General features: G+C 42.8%; 1 long non-coding RNA gene and 1 pseudogene across 1 annotated transcript; both read left to right on the forward strand.

The window, feature by feature from the left end:
- The first annotated feature begins 221 nt into the window (after window positions 1-221).
- Window positions 222-7,420, forward strand: LOC114808164. The gene is made up of 4 exons (XR_003756026.1): window positions 222-381; window positions 2,907-2,960; window positions 6,723-6,783; window positions 7,313-7,420. It is a non-coding gene; the product is annotated as an uncharacterized LOC114808164 (long non-coding RNA).
- Window positions 6,664-7,002, forward strand: ORNANAV1R-PS3969 (vomeronasal 1 receptor ornAnaV1R-ps3969 pseudogene; annotated as a pseudogene).

Genomic DNA, 7,420 nt, shown 5'->3' on the forward strand with positions numbered 1-7,420 from the left:
GAAATATCAATTAATTTCTACCTTCAAGGAACCATGGCAATTACAATTTCCATTTTTTTATACGTGTCACACAAGAGACATGTTGCATTCAATTAATCACTTGCTTACCTCATCAATTTATTTATTGCATCACGAATGTGCTTTGGAGAAGGGTTTGTAATGGGAAAACAAATTTGTGCCTTCTCTGCAACTGCCTCATACTCTCTTTGCAGACAGTCACAGCAACAGCAAGTGATGCAATAATTGCTGCCCTGGGGGAGGATGATCATAGAACACCTGGTCCCATAACTACGGTGCTGGTCTGGGCCACCTCTACACACAGGTCAGCTGAGTCCTTCATCTGAAAAGCACTGTGCGTGTCAGGAGTACTGACAAGACCAGGTGAGAGTCTTCTTATGTGTACCGTTCTGATGCTGGATGGGGAGGTAGAAATGGAGGAGTGGAGGAAAGGACAAGAAACTTGGTAGACTGGGTGTGTGGTGTTGTAATGGCTTTCTTCCCTCCTTGACCAACATCTTCAACTATTTACTTTCCAATGTCTTCTTCCCCACTGCTTTCAAACTCACTCATGTATCCCTTATCCTTAAAAAAGCAAACAGACATAAAAGCCCTCTCTTGACCCATTGACTCCCTCCGGTTATCATCCCACCTCCCTCCTATCATTGGAACACCTTGACCAAGCTGTCTACACCTCCTGCCTCTATTTCCTCTCCTCCAAATATCTCCTTGACCCACTCCAATCTGGCTTCCACCCCCTTTTCTTCATGGATACTTCCCTCTCTAATGTTGTCAATGACCTCCTTCTTGATGGCCTCTACCTCATCCTTTTTCTCCTCAATCTCTCAACTGCCTTCGTTACTGTGGACTCTCCCTTCTACTTGATATGTTATTTAACATTAATTCACTGAAAATGTCCTCTCCTGGTTATCTTCCTATTTTTCTGGCTACGCCATCTTAATCCTTTTTGTGGGCTTTTCTTCTGCCTCCCTGTTTCTAGCAGTGGACATTCCTCAAAGCTCAGTTCTGGGTCCCTCGCTATTCTCCATCTAGACCCACTTCCTCAGAAACTCATTTGCTTCCATGCTTCCAATACCATCTTTCCACATAGGATTCCCAAATGTACCTCGCCATCCCTGACCACTCTCCTTCTCTGCATTCGTGCATTTCCCCTTGCCTTCACGACATCTTTTTCTTGGATGTCTACCAGCACCTCAAACTTCACATGTCCAAAACAGAAATCCTCATTTCCACCCAAACCCTGTCCTCCCCTGGTCTTTCTCATCACTATAAACAGCACCAATATCCTCTCACAAGCTTGGCATTATCCTGAATTCATCTCTCTCATTCAACCCACATATTCAATTTGGCTCTAGATTCTATGGTTCTATCTTCACAACATCAATGAAATCCTTCCTTTCCTCTCCACTCAAATAGCTACCATGCTGATACAAGCACTTATCATGCCCTGCCTTGACAACTCCATCAACCTCCTCACTGGCCTCCCTGAATCCTGTCTTTCCCCATTTCAATCCTTACTTGCCTTTGCTGCCCAGATCATTTTTCTAAAAAAAGTTCAGTTTACATCTCACCACTCCTCAAGAACCTTCAGTGGTTCCCCATCCACTTCTGCTTCAAATAGAAACTCCTTACCATTAACTTTAGCACATAGTAAGTGCTTAACAAGTATAATAATAATAATTATTATTACCTTATTTTACTAATTTACTACTCCAACCAGCCCAAAAAATTTTCTCCTCTAGTGCTAACATATCCACTGTACAATGAATTTTTCTATCCCACAACTGACCCCTTGCCCATGTCCTCCCTCCTTCCCAGAACTCCCTCCCCTTTCATATACAACAGACTAGCACTCTCCCCATCTTCGGAGTCTTATTAAAACCATATCTCCTCCAAGAGGCCTTCCCTGATTAAGCCCTCATTTCCTCTCCTCTCTCTCTTCTCTGCATTGCCTATGTACATGAATCTGTACTCTTTAAGCTCTTGATATTTATGTTACCCTTTGCCTCACAGCACTTCTGTAAGTATCCGTAATTTATTTTAATGTCTGTCTTCCTCTTGAGATTCTGAGCTTGCTGAGGGCAGTGAGCATGTCTACCAACACTCTCTACATTATATATTATATTGTATTCTCTGCACACAAATTGAATTGCACTGCACACAATGCGTGATCAATAAATACTAACGATTAACTGAAGAAAGTAAATAATGTGGGGAAGTGAGGGATACGGTGTTCTCCAAACTGGAAGTCTTCAAGTTTTTCCAGGTCTATTCCCAATTTCATGCCATTTCCAAGAGTTTCAGCCCTGGCACCCATCTTTCTAGCAGCTTCCTTCACTGACTCTTGCCAAATCAATCCCCTCCAAAATGATTAAGATCATGGTAAATATCACGGACTCCAAATTCATCCCACTCTGTAGCCTGTATCTCCTTCTCGTCTTCTCCAGATGGAATGTACTGGCTGACGCTATTAAAATCAGAGATTCCAGAGATGCAGCATGGCCTAGTGGAAAGAACACCTGGGAGTCTAAGGACCTGGGTTCTAGTTTTGGCTCTGTGAATTGTTTCATTTGTGATCTTGAGTAAATCACTTGGTTTCTCTGTGCTTCAGTTTCCTCAACTGTAAAATGGGGAGTAAATAACCTTTCTCCTTCCTACTTAGAGAGCCCAATAAGGTAGAAGGTTTGTGTATAACCTGATTAACTTGTATCCAACCTGTGCTTAGAACAGTCTTTGACCCATTGTCTTATGCTGTCAAGTTGTCTCCGACCCGTAGCAATGCCATGAACACATCTCTCCCAGAATGCCCCACCTCCATCTTCAATCGTTTTGGTAGTGTATCCATAGAGTATTCTTGGTTAAAAATACCATTTCCTCCTTCTGCGCAGTAAACTTGAGCCTCGGCCTGCGACTCTCTCCCGTGCCGCTGCTGCTCAGCACAGGTGAGTTTTGACTTTAATAGATTACCTTACACTTGCTAGCCACTGCCCAAACTAGGAATGGAATGGGTGTGCCTCTGTTTGACTCTCCCTCCTGTAGTTGAGACTGGTAGAATATTGGAAATTCTCCAGGGGTGACACTGAGAGGGGCTTGGAGCCATAGCAAACTCCTTTTTTTATTTTTGTTATTATTATTATTCCAGGAGAGATAAATAGTACACTTCATTAATATACATTAACTTTAGTGTACGAGTCTTCCTCCATTAATGTTTCCACCTCCCTCAGTTGCTTTGTGCATCACTTCCTAGAGCAGAAACATTCTCGTTTGTGGCCAGCAATAGCAACAGGCTTCCAATCCCCTCTCACCCTTCAGCATTCTAGTAAGAACAGCATACTGTGGGGCTGAGGGAGGGGTGAATAAAGGGAGCAAATCAGGGAGATGCAGAAGGGAGCGGGAGAAGAAGAAAAGAGGATTTAGGAAAGACCTCTTGGAGGAGATGTGCCTTCAGTAAGCCTTTAAAGGTGGGGAGATTAATTGTCTTTCCATTATGAAGAGGAAGGACCTTCCAGGCCAGAAGCAGGATGCAGGTGAGAGGTCAGAGGTGAGATAGACAAGACCGAGGTACAGTGAGAAGTTTGGCATTAGAAGAGCAAAGTATGCATGCTGGGTTGTAGGAGGAGAGCAGTGAGGTGAGGTAGGAGAGGGAAAGGTGATTGAGGACTTTAATGTCGATGGTAAGGAGTTTCTGTTTGATGCAGATGTGGATGGGCAACCACTGGAGGTTCTTGAGGAAAGGAGAAACATGGACTGAATGTAGTTGTAGAAAAGTGATCTGGGCAAAGGAATAAAGTATGAACTGGAGTGGGGAGATTTAGGAGGCTGGGAGGTCAGCAAAGAAGATAATAATAATAATAATGTTGGTATTTGTTAAGCGCTTACTATGTGCAGAGCACTGTTCTAAGCGCTGGGGTAGATACAGGGTAATCAGGTTGTCCCACATGAGGCTCACAGTTAATCCCCATTTTACAGATGAGGTAACTGAGGCACAGAGAAGTTAAGTGACTTGCCCACAGTCACACAGCTGGCAAGTGGCAGAGCCAGGATTCGAACCCATGACCTCCGACTCCCAAGCCTGGGTTCTTTCCACTGAGCCACGCTGCTTCTCATTAAAGATGATATAATAATCAAGGCGGGATAGGATAAATGCTTGGGTTAATGTGGTAACAGTTTGGACGGAGAAGAAAGAGCAGATTTTAGTGATGTTGTGAAGGTTGAACCAACAAGATGTAGGGATAGACTGAATACGTGGATTGAATGAGAGAGATGAGTCAAGGATAATGCCAAGGTTATGGGCTTGTGAGCCAGGCAGGATGGTGGTGCTGTCTACAGGGGTGGGAAAATCAAGGGGAGGACAGGATTTGGGTGGGAAGATAAGGAGTTCTGTTTTGGACATGTTAATTTTGAGGTGTGGGTAGGACATCCAAGTAGAAATGTCCTGAAGGCAGGAGGAAATGTGAGACTACAGAGAGGGAAAGAGATCAGGGCTGGAGATGTAGATTTGGGATCATCCACATAGAGGTGGTAGTTGAATCCATGAAAGTGAATGAGTTCTGCAAGTGAGTTGTTGTAGATGGAGAATAGAAGGGGCCCCAGAACTGAACCTTGAGGGGATCCCACAGTTAGGGGGTGGTAAGCAGAGGAGAAGTCTATAAAAGAAATTAAGAATGAGCAGCTGGAAGAGATAGGAGGGGTGCCAGGAGAGGACAGTGTAAGTGAAGCTGAGATTGAATAACATTTCCGGGAGAAGGGGGTGGTCAACAGTGTTGAAGGCAGCTGAGCAGTTGAGGAGGATTAGGATGGAATAGAGGCCATTGGATTTGGCAAAAAGGAGTTCCACACACTTGTTGCCCTCCATTTTGCCCATCCCAAAATGGCTGAATAATCAAGCAGTTGGTACAAAACACTAAAACACAAAGCTGTGTTCATGGAAGCCTAAAGTTTTTCCTTAAGACCTGAACCCCGGTTCCTCCAGAGTAAGAAACAATAATGGGTTATACATTCCCTCTCTTCCTAATCTTTCACTTGGGTTGATTCTGTTTTTCATGTCTCTTTTCTAAAATGGAAATTTAATGTAGGAAATCATAGACCATTGCCAATCATCTTAACCCATTTACATTTTGCAAAGTCAGAAGTAATTCCATTTGTTCTGCTCACTACCAGCGTGGCTTAGTGGAAAGAGCACGGGCTTGGGATTCAGAGGTCATGGGTTCAAATCCTGGCTCTACCACTTGTGTGCTGTGTGACCTTGGGCAAGTTATTTAACTACTCTGTGCCTCAGTTACCTCATCTGTAAAAATGGGGATTAAAAAATGTGAGCCCCATATGGGACAATCTGATTACCCTGTATCCACCCCAGTGCTTGTGAAATGGTTCCTATTTTTTATCAGTGGCATTTTTGAGTACTTAATAGACTAAGCAGTGAGAATTTTGTGATCTGAAGGAATGGAATCAGGATATTTGACAGCATGATAGAGTTAGAAGGTGTGTTGGGGAGAAGCAAAGATTGGAGTAGAAAAATAGCAGGTAAAGAAAGTCAATATGTATGATGGGAAAACTTGTAGAAAGCCAAAAATAATTAGTTCTTTATGTGATGTAGAGGGAAATGGACAGCTATTAGAGTTTCTAGAGGAGGAAAGAGAGTACAGTACAACAGAATTATCAGTCACATTCTCTGCCCACAATGAGCTTACAGTCTAGACATTAGTATTAATGCAGTCTCGACATTGATATAAATAAATAATTTTAATACATGATTCAAAGATCTCACATGGGACTCACAGTCTAAATAAGAGGGAGAACAGATATTGAATCCCCATTTTGCAGATGAGGAAACTGAGGCACAGATAACTTAAGTGACTTACCCAAGGTCTCACACATGTGGTACCTGGTAGATCTGGGATTAGAACCTAGATTCTCTGACTTCTAGACTAGGGCTCTTTCCACTAGACCATGCTGCTCCTCGCTACTTGTTTATGATTGGCTTCTGCGAAGAATGACGTTCTATATGCAAATGATTGTTTTTAGATATAGAGAGAAAAATGTTAAAGTTTCCATCTATATTTGCGGTTAATGTCTATCTACCCCACAGCCCTAGTTGTAGTTACTATAGACCACCACTCTCAATCATATTTTGGCCTGACGAATGAAACTATACTGGTTTGTAACCTCTGATGACATTTTGGGTTCTCTATTGGCATTAATATACTTTATTGTTGATCTGCTTCTGACCAATCATTTCAATCCACCATATTATTGTGGACAGCATTCCTTGCCATACCACTGCCTTGTTTTATGTTTGTTTTCTTTGTGTTATAGTAAATTATTTGCATAATTTGCCCTTTCTCCTAGAGTTATAAATTCCTTTCCATCAGAGTTAAATATGCCCAGTGGCTTGTTAAGTCCTCCTCAACTTTTGGAAGAATATTCTCCTGATTTGTGTTTTGGACTATCTTATGACTACCCCTACTACCGATATGAGTATAGAGAAGAAGAAGCAAGGAAATCAAAAGGAGTAGTTGCCAAAAAGGGCAGAAGAATGATTTCAGAGGAAACACAGACATTATTCAGGTAGTTGGTAGGGTGGTTAAGCACAATGCTTGGATTCTCAGAGGAAATGGGTGTGAGTCATTCCCAAGAGGTCTCAAAGCTTCAACTAGTGGAACAGAGTCCTAGTGAGTGACCAGCCCTGTCTGTCTCTCTTTAAGGTGCTCTGACTTCTTTGATGCTGCAGAAAACAAGAATATGACCCTGGAAGAGTTGGTCTTGGTAATAGTTATTTTCATACAAACTGGGATGGGGCTCCTGGGGAACTCAGCATTGCTCACGGTATATGTCAGAATCTTCATTTCTCAAACCCATCACAAGAAACCCAGAGATGTGATCCTCACCAACCTGTCCATGGCCAACACAGTGACACTGTTCACTCAGGGGGTCACCGTAGTGATATTTGCCACCGGGATGGAGAATAGATTGGAAGACGTTGGTTGTCATATTACAGGCTATATAAAGAGGGTGACACGTGGCCTATCCATCTGTACAACTTGTCTGCTGAGCGTGTTCCAGGCCATCACCATCAGTCCCAGCACCTCCCACTGGGCCCAGCTCAAATCCAAGATTTCTGGCTACATTGTCCCTATCATAGTTTTCTTATGGATCCTCCACCTCTCACTGTACCTGAATATACTAACTACAGCAGTTGTCTTCCAAAATGTCACTATTCCAGTTAATAGGATGAATATGAAATACTGCTCTGATATGTTCTCGAAGAAATTTTTGACAAGTGTAGCATTTGTAGGTGTGATAACTTTCATGGATGTTTTCTTCGTCATCCTCATGAGCTGGGCAAGTGGCTACATGGTGATCATGCTCTACCGACACCATAAACAAGTGCAGCACATCCGCA

The sequence above is a fragment of the Ornithorhynchus anatinus genome, chromosome X5 (genome assembly GCF_004115215.2).
Source record: "Ornithorhynchus anatinus isolate Pmale09 chromosome X5, mOrnAna1.pri.v4, whole genome shotgun sequence".
Lineage (NCBI taxonomy): Eukaryota > Metazoa > Chordata > Mammalia > Monotremata > Ornithorhynchidae > Ornithorhynchus > Ornithorhynchus anatinus.